This window comes from Diachasma alloeum, unplaced genomic scaffold (assembly GCF_001412515.2).
Source record: "Diachasma alloeum isolate Michigan unplaced genomic scaffold, Dall2.0 Dall_scaffold_00525, whole genome shotgun sequence".
Lineage (NCBI taxonomy): Eukaryota > Metazoa > Arthropoda > Insecta > Hymenoptera > Braconidae > Diachasma > Diachasma alloeum.
In genome coordinates this window covers 29,036-51,672 of record NW_021680657.1, presented here as the reverse complement: position 1 = coordinate 51,672, position 22,637 = coordinate 29,036, and the positions used below count along the sequence as shown (strand labels likewise).

Below are 22,637 nucleotides of genomic sequence, written 5' to 3'. Positions count from 1 at the left end.
GACTTCATTGCTTGCTCTTTCAAACTGAATTAAATATCTTGTTGCCTGAAATTTACTACTAAAAGATCCATGGAATTTCATTTTTTCTTCAACAGTGTAATTACCTTATTCAATAATACTAAATTTTTCACTCTAGAAATCATTTTTTTCCTAAATCCCGAAAATTTCAATAAAAATCAATTTAATGGAAAAAAAATGATGTCTTTAGAAGTTTAGAGCATTTCCATATTCATTCCTGCAAAGGGAATGTTGAAAAAGGCAATTATTCGCGGAATGCCTTTATTTGCGAACTTTTACTGGCCAATTCAATGAAAGAGTTAGATGATATAGAAATTCTTCAAATNCATTCTTGGCTTTCAAGTTATCCAATTATCAATCATCATTCGAACAATTTTCCATTTCACATAGAGAATCCGATTTGTAATTTACGCGCGCTTCCCTGAACAGCGCCGTCGCGGCCGCATTGCTCATTCTCATGATGAGAATGCATCCTTCATGCGCTGCCATGACACTTTTTACATGCTCTCCGCCATGACAGTTTCCAATGCATGCTTTTTTTATATAAGGAAAAAGTTTCACTTTACAAACACAAAACACCGGTCAAATTAATTGTGGTTGATTCGTTCTCCTCGGTGGTCAGTCGCAGAAAGAAAGATCCTATTTCCTCTACGACTGATGAACTCACTATTATAGAGGCGAGAAACTCTACTCGTTACCGGAGATATGCGCAGCGCCACCTATCTATCAATGAGGGGGCTGCGATCGCATCGTTACTGGTGGAGCTTGCCATCAGCGCCACCGCTAGTAAACACTGGCCCAACGATTGGAACAATGAAGTTTCCTATCTTCAGCATTACTACCGCCAATCACTGATGTAAACCATCACAGTTGTGGCGTTTTAACATTTTTTTGAATATCAATGACAAAAATTATTACTATTTTTCTACTGGAATGATATAGTTTAATTATGCTACACATTTTATATAATTATTAATTTGTGTGAGAACTAATGACTCCCTTTGAAAAAGTATGCGTGCGTCATCTAACATGACATCTGGATAATTCCCGGACCACCATGACACTTGCCATTCCATTCGACCAATCAGAACGTTCAGTGCCCATGGACCTCCGCCATGACACTTTTCACCTCACGGATCTTTTATATAGGGATGTTTATAAGTAAGGTATTGTTTGGGGACTGTCATTGAATCTAACGTATATTTGGAGGATTCATCACGGTTAATATTCGCAATTTTATTAATGAATAATAATAATTACTACATTTCATGGTTTTACACACAGAACAAGATATTGACGTTTAATACTTCTCCTAAATTTGATCGACACGCAATGAATGTTTCTTCCACATGTTCTTGAAAAAACAAAGATAACCTAACAATCGCAAAATGAGCGTTAAATGTCAAATCAGTGCGTCGTCCTTGCCTTTTACATATAACAATACCTTACGTATAAGCATATAAACATAAATATGCACAGCGTACATATACGCCTCCATATACACTACATGCGGCTATCCTACTCGCCTCTTCTCTGAGAGGCCACTGCGTCAAATCGAAGACGACTCGGTACCTCTGGGTTTAACCCATTGATCTCTATACTCACTGGATAGACTATCCTTACGGGCCGAGTACGCTGGAAACTGAGGGCCTTGAATAGTTCACCAGCGCCTCCCTTGTATGGCCTCGGAACTACAGGATGCCTCAATGCGCTTGCGCGACTAGAATGCTAGATAGTGGGGAAGGTTTATCTGACTGTGTCATTTTTCCGGTCCCATAACCCCCAAATATCTGTCATTTCGGTGACTGTCAATCAACAGCGAATACCTGGGCATTACCTGTCGACGAATGTCTTTAGGAAGAGTTCAATTGTCAGTGGGGTTACGAAATAATTCATTCCTTCCATTCTGTAAACTTTTACAAAAATGGTTCAGTGTGAATACTGCAAAAAAAGATCCACCAAATCGAAAGAATTGTCTTTCCATAAGTTTCTGATTTTGTATCAGTGAAATGTGTAATGCAACTATAAGTAGATATTACAGGAGGTAATGTATATGAAACATATGCTCCAATCATAATAAAAAGAAAGAGTAAATATGAATTGCATTCGACAATGCAAGGCAATAATTTGGAGATATGAGAAGTTCACTAATCCTTTATAAAAAAAAGCATGCATTGGAAACTGTCATGGCGGAGGACATGGAAAAAGTGTCATGGCGGCGCATGAAGGACGCATTCTCATGTGAACTTTCATGAGAATGAGCAATGCGGCCGCGACGGCGTTGTTCAAGAAAGCGCGCGGAAATTACAAATCGGATTCTCTATGTGAAATGAAAAATTGTTCGAATGATGATTGATAATTGGATAACTTGAAAGCCAAGAATGGAATGACGCAAGTGGGGAATTACGTTTATCGCCATACAGTATTGTTATTTTTGCTTATTGTTATATTTATCACATATGCAGTCACTCAAAAATATGTTTTGGGTGTTTGGGAAATTCCTTTTTTCTCCATAATATAGTATGGTTATTTTTGCTAATAAATTAGCAATACACTTCCGAATGGTCATTTGGCATATTATTTTCTTCTGTCGTATATAATTCATTGTTTGATAATCCTCTTAATAAAAAAGCATCCATTGGAAACTGTCATGGCGGAGGATATGCATTTGGAAGTATCATGGCAGCGGGCGAAAGACGCATTCTCATATGAGCTTTGATGAGATTGAGCAATGCGGCCGCGACGGCGCTAGTTAAAAAAGTGCGCGTGAATTACAAAGCGGACTCATAACCTGAATTAAGAAACAAACATCGTGTATACATTAAATACATCAGTGCATATTTTCTACACATGGATTTGTTTATAAGGGGAATGGGGAATTATTTTTTGGTGATGGATGTTAAAAATTGAAAGGTAGTTGAAATGATTGATAATTAGATGAACTTGAATGTCAAGAGTGGAATAAAATAGAAGTGATTAATTGCTTTCGTCACAATATAGTCAATATATTTTTGCTCCTAAATTAACAATTCGCTTCCGCATGGAATTTCTATAATGGTGGATTTTCCAATTGAATTCAATGATTTATTGTATTCAATTTATTGACATCGCCTCAATGTTGGCAGCCAGCATTGCCTCAAAAATATTGGTTTCAAAATAATTTTTTTCAACAACAGATGATGCAATCAATCTCATGATCGAATTTGATCAAAGTGGCATTGGGAAGAATATTTTAAATCATAGTTAGATTCATTTAAACAATTATTTTTTCAATTATCGTCGAAAAACGATCANTGGAACACAAGTGAAAATGACAAATAATAATTTTAATAGTGTTGCGCGTAAATTACAAAGCGGACTTATAACCTTAATTAAGAAACGAACATGGTGTATACATTAAATACATCAGTGCATATTTTCTACACATGGATTTGTTTATAATGAGGGGAATGTAAATTTGTTTTGGTAATGAATGTTGAAGATTGAAAGGTAGTTGGAATGATTGATAATTTTAATGAACTTGNTTTGTCGTTAGTGAGGGGACTCGGTCGCGGGCGGTGGGGGTCTTAAGGACTACCGCCACCCGCGGTCGCTAAGAGGAACCCACCCAATCCATGTGTGTGAGCGCCGTAAGCCATGGCCTCGACCATACCGTGCCTAAGGATGCGTAGCACAGGGGGAGCTGTGCCGCTAACGGTGCCTCTCAAAAACCTGGGTGACCTCTGCGAGTAGTCTNTATTGTATTCAATTTATTGACATTGCCTCAATGTTGGCAGCCAACATTGCCCCGAAAATATTGGTTTCAAAATAATGGCTTTGAACAACGGATGATGCAATCAATCTCATGATCGAACTTGGTTAAGATGGGATTAGGAACCATATTTTAAATCATAATTATTGTAGAAAAACGATCGGTCACACACATACATACATACATACATACGGACATGGTCTAAAAATTGCATATTCGAACATCTGAGGCCAAAAGTAGTTATCCTGATGCAAAAATTGGCATTTTCGGATTCGACAAATAGTCCCATTCGGAAGCAACAATTATGAAATGTAAAAATGGAATGATTTTATTGCTTTCATTCGGAAGTAAAATAAATCTCATGTTTTTCTAAATGATTCAGATCAAATTCGAGACTTATGTAAATAATTTGATTTCCATTTTTTTATTAAATTTTCTTTTAGAAGCTTTATGTAATGAAATCAATACTTAAACCACAAAATCAAAGAATATTGAATATTCTCCATGGAATGAAAAAGTTGGAATACTTTTCATTCAAAGATTTTAAATCATCTAATTTATCAATTAAATTGGCTAGGAAAAGCTCGAAAATAAAGAATGGCGTAATGGAATAAATAATTAGCGGAGTTCGAACAAAATTCCATAAATACTTGCTTTTACCAACATTCTGTTCTTAGGAATTAATAATAGAATGTCTCAAATTTCCGAAAAATATAATTTTTTCACATAAAATTGATTTTTGCTGTGATTTTTAGAGCAGAAAAATTCGTTACAATTCAGGAAAAATTATTCTTTGAGTGAAAAATTGATTATGATGGAATCATTTATAAAAACACAGTCATGGTCTCCGAAAATCGCAATTTTTTCAATCATTTCACTAGTCTACTTCGAAAAGTCGACTTTCCATTTTTTTTACATATTTTTTAAATATTCGCTCATAATTATGAGTACATAGCAGTTATACTGTTGAAAAAAAAAGATTAAAATTTTAAGGACAGTTTAATAGTAAATTTTAAGAGTTAGAGAGGTACAAGTCTTGAAATGTAAAAGTTCACTGGAAATTAACTGCGATTCAACATTTTTTAACAGCATGGAGCTAAAAACTGTCAAGTTCCTGAAATTCTCATTCAATATATGAATATTCTGTACCTAAAATTACTGGATAGTTTCGAATGCTAAAGCAATTATAATTGTCCAAATCGAAAATGGAATTATTCAACTTTACTAATGTTGCGTTTAGTAAGGTTTTCTCCAAAGTTGATTAGAATCAGTAGCTAGAATTGAGATTATAGAATTTGAATGCGACACAATGAAAACCATGCTCAATTTTTTCGCTTCAAAAAATGACAATAATAATATCCAAATTAAAAAATTGCAGAGAACAAGAATGGTGATATTTGTGTCATATCCTCTGAATCATTTACATGAATGTCAGATTCACGAAAAAGGCTGGAGCAGAAGTCACACGGTCATTTCAAGTTTTTATTTTCAATTTGGCGCTGGAAACATGAAATGACGATATTCAGAGGGAGCGAGTTTTTTCCGGATGTAAGATGATTCGGCAGTTTTCCGGAGAATTTAAAATAATTATGAGGTTTTCTGAAAAAATTCGAGAAAACTGAATTCTTCGAAAATTGGAGGAAATTTTGGGTATCTCTCAAAGAATTTTTGAATAAACAATGAGAGAACAATTGGTAGGAAAAGGTGGAATTTTCCAAATAAAACTGATGTGAAGGAGTCCCGAGCTTCCAACAACTGCACTCTGATTGATGGAAATGAGAAGGAACATAATTTTAAAGAATTCGAGAATTTTCTCGGATTTTTTCAACAATTTCACAAACGTTTTTTTGTTAATTCACAAGAATTTCGGAATTTTATGGAGAATTTGAAAAAATTTCAGATGATTAATGATTCAAGTTTCAAGTAATATAGCACCTAAAAAATTGTGACGAAGATCATGAATGAGAAGATACTTCGAATTAGCCAAAGAGTATCAGAATCGTTCTTATGATTTTTGCCAGAAAAATAATTAAATGCTATTGTCAAGTTGTGAAAGGGAATAAAGGGGGCGGCGAAGATTAAAAAATTCTGAATCGAATTTTGATTATAATTATAGTTAGAACGTCATTCATAGAGCACAGAAATTCAAAATTAGTGAATCACTTATTGAAATATTGACATTAAACAGGCAATCAAACGATAAACATTATTTTCATTAACCTTAACACTCAGTATAATAAGACGATAATGAATCATTAATTGTTGAAAGAGACACAAGGAAAAATAAAAAAAGACAATGAAAGGGCATCGGCGCTAGCTAATATGAAAAAGGAGCCTTTCAGCCTGACTGAAATAATAATGCAAAGCCGAAACTGTTAAGACCGATAGGAATATGAAAATTTTAGAGTAGATCCTATTTCTAAGGCGTGCTTATTAAGAGAAGATTTTTGGAAATAAAAGAGGATGTGTTTCAAATTCTTTCTAAAATCCACCTTTAATAGGATGAATAAGGGATGAATTATAAGAACTTTAAGGAAGTTTACAGGTTCGCTAAAAAATCAGAGATCTGTCGGTTTTTTCTGAATGTAAAATGATTCGGACNTAAGAATATTAAGGAAGTTTACAGGTTCCCTAAAAAATCAGAGAATTGTCGGTTTTTTCTGAATGTAAAATGATTCGGAAGTTTTCCAGAGAATTTACAACAATTATGAGATTTTCTGAAAAAACCCGAAAAAATCCACGAGTCTTTCGAAAATTAGAGAAAATTTTCGGTATCCCTCAAATATTAGAGAATTTTTGAATGAACCATGGGAGAACAATTGATAGGAAAAGGTGGAATTTTCCAAATGAAATTGATGTGAAGGAGTCACGTGACACCAACTACTGCCCTCTGATTGATTCAAATGGGGAAGAAAAACATAATTTGAAAAATCGGAGACTATAATTTCACAAAAATTTCCAAGTTTTTCAAGCAAAATTCACAAGAATTTCGGGACTTCATGGAGGATTTGACAAAAATTCAGATGATCCATCAAAGTTTCAAGTTCATGGCATCGTCGAATAAAATTGTGAAAAAGATCATGAATGACGAGAAAATACTCCGAATTAGCGAAGGAGCAACTGAATCTGTCATATAATTTTTCCAGCAAAAATAATTAAATGCTTTGGTAAAGGTGTAAAGGAGAATAAAAGGGGTGGCGAACACTAAACAATTCTGGGTGGTGAGAACTTCAATAATTATTGCTTCGCACTCTGAACAGAATTTTTATTATAATTATAGTTAGAACTTCATTCAGTGAGCACAAAAATTAAGAATCATTGAATTACTCATTGAAATATTGAAATTGAACAGATGACCCGACAAGCATTGTGTCTATTAATCTTAATACTCAGTTTATTAAGACTATGATGAATCATTAATTTTTTAAAGAAACACAAGGAAAGATTGAGAAAAAGCATAATGAAATGGCATCAAATGGCGGTGCTAGTGGTGATAAAATAATAAAACTGGCAGTGATATAGCTCGCACAGTCAGTTGAATAATGTCTTTGTTGTAGTGTATTAGTCCTTGAAATTATGAAAAATAATTTTAATAAATACCACGTGTTATTTTCTATTGCAGAAAACGATAGAATTATTTCACTTAGGTTTTTCAAATTTTGGTTTATTATATGACAATTAGATCTGCATCGAATTGTCCTTATCATTCCGCCCATGCTATTTCACTTAAAACTGATCAAAATCGAGCTTTCATTATCTTTTTGTTTCATCCTCTCCTGTAACGATAATGTCACCTTATTGCACCATACAATATCTATTTTAAAAAGAGGATTTATATTCATGTAAGAATTTGTCGGAAGATGAATGGTTTTTCCACTTTCTGTGTTTATTCCCCCCGGCAATCGTCCCAGTTATCATTTCAATTGACGACAATGAAAATCCTCCCTTCAAATCTTGATTTTGTATAATACATCAGAAAAATGACCATTTAATTTTCCAACTATACCAGGTCACATTACCCACCCCCCACTATGCGACTACGGTCGCACAAGCGCGCTAACGGCGCGCTTAGTTCCTGGGCCATGTAACGGAGGCGCTGGGTGAACGTCCAACTTGGGCCACCAGTGTCTTACAGCATAGTCTATCCAGTTAGTATAGAGATCAGAGGGTCGTTTGGAAGATGGCGATAGAGTAACACCGCGACAAAGCGAAAACTCAGATTTATTCTTATCAAGTCAAAATAAACAAAATAAAAAAACAAGGAGCTATATCCAGTCGACTGAGTGAAGACCACAAAAACAATTAAAAACGGTCCATTAACACAAACAGTCCGACATAACATAAAAAAAAACCACAAAATAAACACCTAACCTCAAACTCTAACATGGCGGGTGAACCGTCAACCTTTGAAAACATGGCAACAAGTGATTTCACAAAGAATCAAGGTGAATTCAAAAGTGGCAAAGAGTCAGAAAGAAGCCAGGAGCATGACGGAGACCCTCCAGGCCAACAGCAGGAGTCACGAAAAAGACACAACAAAGAAAATACCTGGATCAACCAGAACAACTATACTCAGGGCAATCAACAAAGCAACAGGTACGACGCTGAAGGTAACGGTCCCTACATAGTTTATATTACATGCAGGGAGACCGAGCCAGACAAGGAAAAAAGACCCAGAGTGCTAAGAAACATTGGAAATCTCCACCCAATGTCAGTGGGGATACGCCTAAGAAAAAGAGAGACAAATATCAGGAGAATCAAAAGAATAGGTGCAAACTTAGTCCAGGCCACCTACGATAATTATAAACAAGCAAATGAACTAGTCGATAAGCAAGATATCTGGCTAGAAAAAGACTGGATGGTATACATACCAGACTTTAAGGTAACAAGGATTGGAATAGGAAAAGGGATTAAAGAGAATTTATCTGAGCAAAAAATATTAGAGGGGATCGACTGGGAAGGAAAAGAATTCAAGATACTTAAAATGGAGAGATTCACTCGAGAAAAAGTGATAAATGGAGAGAAACAGAGAGTCCCAAACAACACTACCAAATTTACGTTTAAAGGCCAAAAATTGCCAGAAGAACTGTTGATTTACAAAAACGTAATCAAGATAGAACCCTACGTTGCAAAGACAAAGATGTGCAACAAGTGCCAAAGAATAGGTCATCTCAAATGGAACTGCAGAGGCAAAGCTAGATGCAATACATGCGGAGAAGACCACGACACCAAAGACTGTAAAGCAAAACACACCAAATGTGCAAACTGTGGAGGAAACCACAGAGCCTTTGATGAAAACTGCAGCATCGTTCAAGAATCAAAGATTATCAACATGATTGCAGCCTATAGGAACATAGGAGGCCCAGAGGCAATCAAGGAAATGAAGAGAAATGAACTGAAGACATTAAAAGAAACGAGAGTGGTTAAACAGATTTAAAAGAGAAAAGGGTTGGTCAGTCCCATGCCACTCGACTCTAAATGATTGGTTTCCACCTATACTACAAACAGATGAAATTAATTCCACCAAATCAGGAACCACTGAGAGTTTCAGGACTCACTATGGGACCCCCAGAGAGAAGTCTAATCTAAGCCAGAGAATATTTAAGGCAAGAGAAAATCCAAGGAAAACGACGCAAAATTCCCAAAACCTCATCTATCATTGAAGAAACAAACAATGAAGATCCAATAAGCAGAGAAAACTCGAACAAAATACATGAAGATGGAGAAGAAAAAGTAAAAGAATCACAAAAGAAATCAAGAGATCCAAAGAATAAACTGAGAGAAATCCAAGTGAATTCGATGGATACAACAGACACAGAAAACCTTACACAGCAAGACATTCAAAGAATCATCATAGGAGAGGAGATATCAGCAAAATATGCACCAATCAACAAAGCAAGAGCACCAGAGCTACTTCGCAACCCTCTCACTGATATGACGAACAATAAATAAAACAAAGTCCAAAGGATAACTATCAGACAGCCACCACATCAAGACAAAAACAAAACAGCAATTTTTGATGATTTTTACCCCAACTTTGGAAGAAATGGGGACCCAAACCAACCAATAAATAATTTAAAATGTCTTCAAACGAAACAATTAGAATAGGACAATGGAATAGCAGAGGGCTCCAAAACAAATCCCATCTGACCCCCAAACTCAGCAAAGAGTTTGACATTGTCTTACTATCAGAGACTAAATTATCCAAGGACAAGCCGTATGGCATAACAAATATGAAATTACACAGAAAGGAAAGAGACAACGACCAACAGGGAGGAGGAGTCGCTATCGCAGCCAGAGCGGACCTGCAGTGGCATCCCGTAGACCTGGAACACGATGTTTTCAACATCGGCAACTTCGAGGTAACCAGCATATATTTACAATTAAAAGAGGACAGGAAGCTTTATATTTTCTCAATGTACAAAGCACCGCAGTTCCACATCAAAGTCGAAGAATGGACAAAACTATTTGAACAAATTAAATTAATAGCTAAAGATAACTCCGTGATAATCGGAGGTGACTTAAATGCCAAACACGACTCTTACGGAAGTACCAAACAGAACTCATCAGGGATTAACTTGATGAAATCCATTCCAAATTTTGATCTACACATTTTAAACAATGGCAAACACACAAGATATGACAAAACATCCAATACAACAGACGTCATGGATCTAACGATAGTTGACAGTGATCTAGCTATAAAATGCACCTGGGATGTTACAGACTGGGACCTGGACAGCGACCACTTCATAATATCAATTGTATTGAACAATGTCATTTTAAAGGACAGGGCTCATCGACCAGGCCTCAATACACGAAAAACGGACTGGGAAAAATTCAAAGAAAATATAATACAGGAAATAAACAAAGAGAATTTCCAGGAAAACAACCACCTGATCCAATATTCTAAACTCTGCAAAACAATAAAAAAACATGTAAAAGCTTGCGGAGGGAAAGAGAATAACAAGAAAAATAACAACAACAGGACAAATCAGGAAAACAATCCAAACAGCATCCCGAAGAAACACACAAAAAAATCTCCTAAATGCTGGTGGGACGAAGAGACCTGTAACCCCATACTGGAAAAAAGATCAAAGGCACTGAAAAAATTAAAACAAGATTATTCAACAGAAAACATTGACGAATATCAAAAAATTCTATTAGAAACACAGAAAAAATTAAAGAAAATAAAAAGGAATTATTTTAACACCTTCATCACATCCATAGATACCAACATGCCTCTTGAATCTGTTTGGCAAAACATAAGGAAGTTCGATGGAGCAGACACACAACAAAAAGGTACCACCAACGAAAAAAGAAAAGAACAGATACGTAAGAAAAATTAATCACAACATCGGCTAATGTAGTTCAAAACAATTTGCTGACGATTGGATTATGTATTTTAAAAAAAATGACGTGGAAGAATGCATTGAAGAAATGAACGATGGTCTAAACAAACTCAACACTTGGGTGGGAGAACTTGGACTAAAAATCTCCACCAAAAAAACCAAATTTATGATTTTTACAAGAAAACAAAAAATACCAGATCAACCATACATAAAAATTGGAAGCAGTGAAATTGGAAGGGTTTCAACAGTAAAATTTCTAGGCACAACCCTAGACTCAAAATTAAATTGGAAAGCCTTTACAGAACAAGTCAAGAATAACATAAACAAAACTACATCAGTGCTGGAAACGCTCACCAGGAAAGCTTTCGGAATTCATCCATTAACAGCCTTATCAGTCTTCAAATCTCTAGTAAGAGCGAGAGCAGTTTATGTTCTTCCTCTGCATCTAAAACAAATAGAGACAACCTTGCCAGAGCACTGAATCCAGCTTTGAAGTGTGTCTTAGGCGTATACCCATCAACTCCAATCAACATTCTACATGACCTGGCTGGCCAGCCATCGCTGGAGCTGAGAATAGAAAAATTGGCATGCAGATATTTAGCCAGGGCTTATACTGACAAAAAACACCCCCTCGCCCCGAAATTAGCCTACTTAGAAAGAGTGAAATCAAGAAGAAGAACCCCAAAGTGCTCTGAATCCCTATTATCAAACATCTGGAAAGAGGGAAAAAAGAAAATCAAACAACTAGCAAGACATGAACTTTTACCGTGTTATGAATATCCTCTAAGAGCCCAACTGGATCCAGTAAAGATCGAGATTGAAATAGGAAAGAAAATAAAGAAAAAAGAAATTCCAGCAACAGAGTTTGAAAAAGAAATAACAACACACAAGAAGGAATGGAATGTATTTTACACAGATGGATCTAGAAAAGAAAACGAGATGTTTGCTGGACTCGCTATAGTGAACAACAATTTGAAAATTGAAAAATTATATAAAATGGATTCCAGAGCTTGCATTTTTGAAGTGGAAGCAATGGCCATAACCCAGGCACTCAGAATCATCAAAAACCCCACTCTACAAAAATCCGTAATTTGCACCGACTCATTAAGCACAATACAAGCCCTGAAAAATGTCGAACTAAGTGGAAAAACTCACGAATTCATCTTAGAAATCAAATCACTCATGAGCAGAATCAAAGCAGCAGGCAGAAAGGTAGAGATCTGGTGGGTGCCTGGACACATGGGCATACCAGGCAACGAGTCAGCGGACAAGGCAGCGAACAAAGCGAGATTAGAGGGTAAATTAATTGAATACAAATACAACCTAAGAGATTCATACAATGAACTGGAGATTAATTTCAAAAAGAAACACAGAAAAGTAGTGGAAAAATCATTCAAACAAAAGAACATAACATATGGGAAACTTGGAGAAGTAGGAGGCACACACCCATGGTTTCTCAAAGGAGCACTGCCCAGGAGATGTATCACATTAATCAACAGAATAAGAGCTGACCATATATGCACAGGTTACTACCTATGGAAAAAAAAAAAAAAGAGGACAGCAGCTGCTCATGTGGACATGACACCCACGACCTTAACCACATATTTTGGTCATGCGACCTCACAAAAATAGAAGCAAAAAAACTCAAACAATTCATACAAACAGAGAAGAAGATCAATCCTCCATGGGAAATTAGAAGTCTTTCTTTCTCCCAAGACACGGAATTACTACAAAGAATAGCAGAATTTATTTACGACATCAATGAAATTATAGACCTCACACACTCCAATCCGGACATTTGAAAAACCCCGCCCACTAACGCAAGTGGCGACAAAAACACACTCGTAAGAGTATAACACGAAGTTGGCTGAGTTACCTCCGGTATTACACAGGCCAGCTGCGAGAGCAGCACAAGGAAGAAGAAGAAGTATAGAGATCAGTGGGCTGGGCAAGCCGTGATGAGTATCTCAACGACGTTGAGGGAAACCTTCCGGTTTTAAACGCTGACTGATCACGGAATTATGCCCTCAATATGAAAATAAATTTTTCCTCTCCTAATTGAGATGGAGAGAAGAGACGAACGCCAATCGATTGAGAATTGAATTCTCAATGAATTGACACCGGTTCCATTTCTAAACCTCAATTGGAAGAGGAGAAATACATTTTCGAGGTACGGAGTGACTGCGGCCAATGCTCCCCATAAAAAAATTCATTTCTCCCCCCCCCCCTAATTGAGATGAAGGAATGAAACCGATGCAGATCGATCAAGGATTAAATTCTCAATAAATGACACCAGTTTCATTCCTTTATCTCAATAAGGAAAAAACAAATGAATTTTCAAAAGCGTGGAGTAACCCCGAACGGTTCTCCGTTGTCGAGTGAGCCCGGAGGGGCTCCCCCGATTGGAAAATTCATTTCTTCCCCCCCCCCCTAATTGAGATGAAAGCATGAAACTAACGCCTATCGATCGAGAATTATATTTCCAATAAATGACACCGGTTTCATTCCTTAATCTCAATTAGGAGCGGAGGAATGAATTTTCAAAGCGCGGAGTAACTCCGGACAAGTTCTTCTCATTAAAAATTCATTTCCTCCCTCCCTAATTGAGATGAAGGAATGAAACCAACGCCTATCGATCGAGAATTATATTTTCAAATAGGGGGCTACGCCCCCTGCACGCTTCGCTCGCTCTCCACTCTCCTGTGTGGCTATGCGGGTATGACCATGGGGGTTTGTTCAATACTTTCATTGTTGAAATTCTATTGTGAAATACATTCATTGGCCATCAAATAGAATAATCCACTCAAACCACTCAAAATTTCGGTTTCTGCATGTATTTCTCCCCCCTAAAGGGAAGGGGATCAGGCTCCATCCAACGCCTGTCCAGTAAGGCACAACCACTCAATATTTCCCATCCATTCATATATATTCTAAAATTCCATTTATATTAGACCTAACCCTTATGACCCTTATAACCCCATAACATTTATGACCCTTATATCTCCATAACCCTTATGACCCTTAGCAACCCTATAACCCTTATGACCTTTAGCAACCCCATGACCCTTATGATTCTTAGCAACACCATGACCCTTGTGACCCTCGTGACCCTTATGAACCCTAAAAAATTTTTAGCGTTAGGCAACACTACTTTTTTTATGGTGACCATTATTTTGACCCTTATAACCCTTATGACCCTTAGCGTGACCCTTGTTTTGACCCTTAATATCCCAAGGAACCCTTAATATCCCCATAACCCGTATGAACCTTACATCCCCATGACATTTATGACCCTTATATCCCCATAATCCTTGTTCCTGACCCTTATATCTGACCCTTGTCCTTGACCCTTATGTCTGAACCTTGTCCCTGACTCTTATATTAAGCGTCGCCTGAATTTTTGGGTCCCCTGAATTTTCCGTCTTATTTTTTTATTGTATAGAAAGATAAATGACACCGGTTTCATTCGTTAATCTCAATTAGGAGCGGAGGAATGAATTTTCAAAGCGCGGGGAGCCCCGAACGGTTCTCGAGCGTCGAGTGAGCCTGGAGGGAATCCCCCGATTGAAAAATTCATTTCTCCCCCCCTCATAGAGATGAAGGCATGAAACCAACGCCTATCGATCGCGAATTATATTTTCCATAAATGAATCCGCTTTCATTCCTTAATCCTTATTAGGAGCGGAGGAATGAATTTTCAAAGCGCGGAGTAACTCCAAGTTCTTCTCATTCAAAAATTCATTTCTCCCCTCCCTAATTGAGATGAAGGAATGAAACCAACGCCTATCGATCGAGAATTGAATTCTCAATAATAGACACCGGTTTCATTACTTAATCTCAATAAGGAGAAAAGGAATGACTCTCAAAATTGCCGAGTAACCCCGAACGGTTCTCCGGCGTCGAGTGAGCCCGGAGGGGCTTCCCCGATTGTAAAATTCATCCCCCCGCAACCCCTTATTGAAATTAAGACATGGAACCAACGCCTGTCGATTGAGAATTATATTTTCAATAAATGACACCGATTTCATTGCTTAATCTCAATTAGGAGCGGAGGAATAAATTTTCAAAGCGCGGAGTAACTCCAGACAAGTTCCTCTCCTTCACAAATTCATTTCTTCCCTCCCTAATTAAGATGAAGAAATAAAACCGGTGTCATTCATTGAAAATATAATTCTCGATCGACAGGCGTTGGTTTCATTCCTTTATCTCAATTAGGGAGGGGAGAAATGAATTTATAAATGAGAAAAACTTGTCTGGAGTTACTCTGCGGTTTGAAAATTCATTCCTCTGTTCCTAATTGAGATTAAGCAATGAAACCGGTGTCATTTATTGAAAATGTAAGTCTCAATCGATAGGCGTTGGTTTCATATCTTCATCCCAATTAGGGGGAGAAAAATGAATTTTCCAATCGGGGAGCCCCTCCGGACTCATTCGATGCCGGAGAACCGTTCGGGGTTACTCCGCGCTTTTGAAAATTCATTCCTTTTCTCCTTATTGAGATTAAGGCCTGGTTGGATGGATTTTTACCCGACATGTCCCTAGAAAATTCCCCAGAAAATTGTCAAAAAAAAACATTTTCCGTCTCCACTAATTACGACCGTATGGTTACATAAAAAAATCTGATTTTTTTTTGAAACAACAGATTATTTATTGCCTCTTAACGGAAATGGTGCCTTGAAGGGGGGAAATAGGTTTTTATATTTTTAATATTGACTAGAAAATAACCCAAAATAAACACCACCATCTCCCCTAGTCACACCACACTCGCGTGACACCCTGTCAATATGGCGACGGTAAATATCCAAAGTTATAAACACTTATTCCAATTTTCACACACACTAGACACTCTCGCGAACTAATTCTCGTTAAAAGAACTACTTTTGACTATTTTTCGGGAGTTGTCCCGAAGGGATTAGACGCCGCTAACTCTCACAATCAGTGGAATCGGAATTGAGGCGATCAGCTGTCGCCATACTGTCTCGCTCAGTTATAGGAAAATGTGCCAGATGGCGCCACTGAAACCCCCGAAACTCGGCGTATGGAAATGAGAATTGTCGAGCGGATAGCTCAGGGGTGTAACCCAATGAGGGCCCACGGGTACCAAGCATTCCTGCATCTCACTCCCACTCGTGGAAATGGAGCAACACACTGTATTGCACTTTCCTACAGCCATAACAATAATAATAACATTAATAATAATAATAATGATAATTGACAAAAACAACAAATAAGTGAAACTCACCGTGTTTGCGCTAAATTTCGGGAAAAGCTACAATATAGAAAATTTTTGAGAAAATTCGCCGATTCTCTAATCAAAAATCCGATTTTCAAAAACAAAAAATCTAACTCTCAATTCACAAAAACTCTCAATTCGCAAGTTGAGAGTTGAATTTTTGATTCTCAATAATCTCTCAATCTACTCTCAACTTTTTTTTAGAGTTGAAAATTGGATTATTGATTCTGAATAATCTCGCAATCTAATCTCCAGTTTTTCTGAGAGTTGAGAACTGGATTTTTTTTTTGACAATGGGATTTTTGATTCTCAATTATCTCTCAATTTATTTTCAGATTTGCATTTTGGAAATTGAATTTTTGATCATCAATTACCTTTCAATTTACACTCAACTTTTCCAGAGAGTTGAGAATTCTTTTTTTTTAAATAAGATGCAGATAGAGCTGCGACTGCATTACATGACCTGTCATTGACGGTCATATGACGAGACGTTTTCCACAACTGTCACAATTTCCCCACCCTTCTATGACCCTCACAATTGGCCAAGAAAAAATGACAGTCATTTTTTATTTATACAGATGCGAGCTCATTGTTTTACTATCAATTTTTCTTTGAATTCATTTTGCGTTAGCCTAATGTGCATTTTTAAATCAAAATTACGGTCATTTTCCATCTATCTAGAGATGAAGCTATGTTATTTATGACAATCACAAATTAGAAATGAGTTTGACCGTCATTATGTATCCATATAGATGGTTTGACAACAATTTGCTTACAAATTATTTGTGGCGATCATTTGTGGTTACGAAATTCGTGCGTCACATGACCGTCCTTTTTTGGTCACATGACGCGATCTCAAAAATGACTGTCATTTTGCATCTCTAATTCAGAATCATTGAGAATCAACAATGCTATTTTCAAAAACAAAACAATCAAATTCTCAGTTCTCAAAAACGTTGAAAGTAGATTGAGAGATAATTGAAAATCGAAAATTCTTTTTTCAAACGCAAACGGGAGAATTTTTTCAAAGTTTTCAGAAAACTGGATAATTTTTTCCAATTTTTTATAAAAACGCAGAATTTTCGCAAATTCTTCAATAAACTGGAGAATTTTCTCGAAAAACGGAGAAGTTTGTCGAATTCTCTAGAAAACTGGAGGATTCCTCCGAATTTATTAGAAAATCGATGAATTTCATCGAATTTCCTAGATAACCGTAGAATTCTTCCGAACTTATGAGAAAATCGGCGAACCTCATGCAATTTAGTAGAAAATCGGAGAATTACCTTGAATTTTCTTGAATTTTTTTAGAAAATCGTAGAATTTTCTAGAACGTTCCCAAAAACTCAATAATTTTCTCGATTTTGTTTACAAAACTGGAACATTAATTCAAAGTTTTTAGAAAACTGGAGAATTTTTTCGATTTTTTTTTTTAAATCGACGGAATTTCTCGAAAACCGGAGAATTTTCTGGAACGCTCTCAGAAACTTGGCTCTTCCGGACCAAGTTGAGAGTTGGACTCTGGATAATTTCTACTTTTTGAGAGAAAATTCAGGGTTATTTGAAAGTTGAAGTGACGAGGCGTAAAATGCATTCTATGCCAGTCTGCAATTTCTTCGATCAACTCGAATGCTGTCGGAACTGATGGGATCTCGAAGAAGATGGTACTCAACACTCTTCCTGCCTTGGCGAACACTCTTCTGACGCTCGTGAACAAGTCTTTTGTTGACGGTATCTTCCCTGACATCTGGAAGCAGGCTCTCATTGTCCCTGTGTGCAAGGTGAGCTCGCCTAAGTCGCCGTCTGACTACCGGCCTATTGCGCTCCTCCCTTTCCTTGCGAAAGTTCTGGAGCGTTTGGCCTCTAAACAGCTCACCTGGTATCTGCATAGGCGCAACTTGCTCGACCCCTGTCAGTGTGGCTTCAGATCTGGACACAGCACGCAGACGGCCCTTCTCCGACTCATCAATGACATGCGGCGTAATGTTAATGATCGCAGAATCACTGTCCTGGTGCTGTTCGACTTCTCTAAGGCCTTCGATACTGTTTCCCATCCTCTTCTCTTGAGTAAGCTGGCTGCCCTAGGCCTGTCGATGAGCGCGGTGAAGTGGGTACGATCGTATCTCACTGGGCGCTCCCAGGCGGTCAAAGGCACTGATGGACTGTCTCCGTTTCTGAGGACCAATGCAGGGGTACCTCAAGGATCCTTGGCCCTCTGCTTCTCTCCCTCTTCATTAACGACATTGGTGCCTGCCTTCGGGAGTCGCGGCATCTCCTTTACGCTGATGATCTCCAAATATACCTTGAGTGTGAGCCTCCTGATCTGCATAGCTGTATCGAACGTCTCAACGTGGACATCTCTCGAATCCAGGCCTGGGCTACTACCAACTGTCTCCAGCTGAACGTGGGTAAGACGAAGGCTATCATCTTAGGCGCTAGGCGTTTTGTCAATGCCATTGATGTCTCTTCGTTGCCACATCTTGGTTCGGCTGGTGCTGCCATTGAGATCGTCAGCTGTATGAGGAACTTGGGTGTCTTCGTCGATAGCAAGTTGACTTTTAATGCTCACGTCCAACACGTAGCTTCTAAGATCAACTTTGCATTTTACCAACTCTACAGTCTTCGAAAATACACCGATGTTCCGCTACGTAAACTGCTGGTGAATGCTCTGATTTTCCCTCACATCCTTTACTGCCTTGCAGTCCTTCAAGGTGTGGGTACGGTTCTTGATCTGAAACTGCAGCGCTTCATCAACCGTGCGACGAGGTTCGTCTTTGGGTTGCCGCGTGATGCTCCGATTTCGGCTGCCCGGCGTAGTTTGGGCTGGCTTACTGTGTCTGGGTATAGGACTGCCGCCATTGCCAGCACTATGTACCTGGTGCAGAACACTGGTTCTCCGTCCTATCTCGCTGAGCTGTTCTCCACCTACATCTCGGACAGACCTCTTCGTCAAGTGCTAGAGCGCCAGGTACTGGTCGTTCCGAATTATCGTACGGACACCTATAGAACTGCTTTGGCTGTTGCTGGTCCGATGATTTGGAATGATATTCCGCGTGTATAAGGGATCTGAACATGGCTGCCTCCTTCAAATCTCACATGCGACGCTGGCTGCTGGAGGGAGAAATTACTTCCTAATCTAAATCACTCTATCTCTTGGCTAACTTGTGTTGTCTATAACTTATTCTCTGACTTTGTAACTACTTTGTTTAAATTTCTAAACAATAAACTTTCTATCTATCTATCTATCTATCCAGTCGCCCTCTTTACTATCAACTTTACTATCGGGATTGAAAATTTGATTTTTGAATTTTGATTGTCAAGTATCTCTGAATGTACCCTCAACTTTTTTGAGAGTTGAGAGTTGGATTTTTGATTCTCAATTGTCTTTCAATCTACTCTCATTGAATTGAGAGTTAATTGAAAATCAAGAATCCAACTCTCAATTTTTTTGAAACTATTGAGAAGTTATTGAGAATCAAAAATCCTATTTTCAGTAGTAATACCACTAGTGCTTCAAAATATCCGATTAATTTTGGAGCACGAGTGGTATTTGACGGATTATTTTTCTACTCGGATTTCGGCCAAGCAGAGGGCAGTGAACAGCACCCGGATACATTTACACAGTCATACATTTATAACGCACTTTTTTGTTCATCTGTCAGACAGAATATTAAACGTGAAATGAGTTGAAAGATGAAAAACATTTGAAAAGCTACTAGTGAATTTCCTTCGGAATTATTTTTACACATTTCCGAAATAAAACTGTTTAACAGCCTCAAATACTGCGCTCCGATTGGCTGAAATCCGAGTGAGAAAAATAATCAGTAGTAATACCACGAGACCTCCAAAATTATCGGATATTTTTGCAGATTAAAATCCCGAGCGCGCAGCGCCAGGGATGAAAAAATTCAACCTACGGTTACTCGTTCAATGAGCGCGACGCCGCCCGTTTTTGTCTATTTATATTTTTGTTTCTCTGGACGTTTACAAATTCTTAAAAATTAGAGTTCCTAGTTCAATCTTTTTATTGAGCGTTGACATTGTCTGTTTTTTTCTCCAAAAATTTGTTTAGCTACAAAAAAAAGACAAGTCGAACGGACAGAAAAGCGCACCGCGCCGCTCCGCCCGGTGCGACTGAATCTCTGTCCACCACTCGAGCGAGCTACATTTACTTCTTCATTCACTGCCACATTTGAAAGACGCACGTAGCGGTAGGCACCAACATGGCAATAGCGCGCTCGGTTTACTCCAGCGGCGCTGCGCTAACCATGCGATAAACGAAGGCTAGCGGCCGAGCGCGAGTGATCGAGGGTTAATAGAAATATTTACCTAGCGAATTGGTTAGAAACTTCTATTGGATATCTATTGAACTCTCAATTAGTTTTTGGCCGATTTTATTGAGACGTTTAACAAAAAATATTCAATAGAAAAAGTCAATAGAATTCGATTTGTTTTCTATATAACTTATTCTATTGAGATATTTTTTATAGAATTTCCTCTTCTCAAATTTTCGAACTTTTTTTGTTTGATTTTCTTGATGGGAACAAAAGGAAAATAGTAGAAAATTTGAGCCAAGGACATTCTACAGAAAATATCAGAAGAGTATAAGTTACATAGGAAAATCGAATTGCACTGACTTTTTCTATTGAATATATTCTATTGAACATTTTACTAGTATCGGCCAAAAACTAGTAGAAAATTCAAAACAAACTGTAATAGAAATTCCTAACGAATTCGCAAGATTTTTCTTGAAAATTCTTAGGTTTTCGAGAAAATTCCATGAAAATCTTCCGGATTTCGAGAAAATTATAGGAATGACTCAATAATTTCCAGTGTTTGAGAGAAAATTGAGAGTTAGTTGAGGATTGGAGCAACGAGGACTACAATGCATTTTATGCTAGCCCCTCTCAATATTATCAACTTTTTTGAAAATTGAGAATTGGATTTGTAATTCTTGGTGATCTCTTTATTTCCAATCAACTTTTTCGGAATTGAAAATTAATCCCAGGACAATTTTAATATTTTTTTTTTCAAAGATAATGTGAAATGAAATTTCTAGTGAACGGAAATTTTAACTAGGAACAGGAGCCGAAAAAAAGCGGAAAATGTGAAAATCGACTCCTAGCCATTCATTGGAGCCTAGAAAGATCAATATCAAGGTTGAACGTGAGTCAACTTTGGGCCAACTCTGCATTGACTTTTGGTCAACTTTGGGTCAACTTTAGCTTGGCCTTGGGTTAACCTTGGCTTGACCTAGTGTTTCCCGATCTAGTATTGATACTTACTTGTATCGATATTTTTTGTTCCGATATTCGATATTTTGGATCGATATTTGCGCATCGCGATATTGGGTGTATCGATATTTCTGGGTTGGGATCGATATTTTCTCAAGGACAATGAGAAAAAAAATTAATCTAAAAAATATTCATAAGGGATTTAAAGACCAGGGAGGTCACAAGAATAAGATGATTCATCGGGGTCAAAATATCAGAAGGGACAAAAGGATCACAAGAGGATGGTCAAATTTCAAGAGGGTCAAACATCACGAGGGTCGAACGTCACGAAGGTCACAAGGGGATGATCAAATTTCAGGAAGGTCAAAAGTTACAAGGGTCTCATTGAGACGATCAAGTTTCACACGGATTAAAAGTCACAGGGGGACGATCAAATTTCCCAAGGGTCACAAGGGGATGGTCAAATTTCACGAGAGTCAAACGTCACAAAAGTCATAAGGGAATGCCTAAATTTCACGAAAGCCAAAGGTCACGGGGATCACAAGGGGATGATCAAATTTTACAAGGGTCAAAAGTCACAAGGGTCACATGGAAACAAGGTTCACAAGTGTCAAACGTGACGAGCGAGACAAGGAGACGATCAAATTTCACGAGGGTCAAACAGCACGAGGGTCATAAGGGGATGGTCAAATTTCACAAGGGTCAAACGTCACGAGGGTCACCACGAGATTGTCAAATTTCACAAGGGTCATAAGGGGATGGTCAAATTCCACGAGGGGCAAATTTTCACGAGGGCCACAAGGAGACGGTCAAATGTCACGGCAGTTAACCGATACAAGGGGACGGTTAATTTTCACAAGGGTCAAACTGAGAGGGTCACAAGGGGACGATCAAATTTACGAGTCAGTAGGAAAGTCACAGGGAGATCGCCAATTTTTTAACTTTCCAGCGCCCGAAATATGATTCCGTGAAAAATTCAATAAACTTGAATAATGAACACCATTATCTTTCCTACAAAGAGTTGGAGATTGTTCCATGTGATTCTTAAAGAT

The 22,637-nt window shown here is 37.8% G+C and overlaps 1 protein-coding gene across 1 annotated transcript in view; it reads right to left on the bottom strand.

The window, feature by feature from the left end:
* The window catches only part of LOC107042826 (ribonucleoside-diphosphate reductase subunit M2 B), a 56,507-nt gene that overhangs the window by 14,870 nt on the left and 19,000 nt on the right, over positions 1-22,637 (bottom strand). The gene's annotated exons all lie outside the window — the stretch shown is intronic.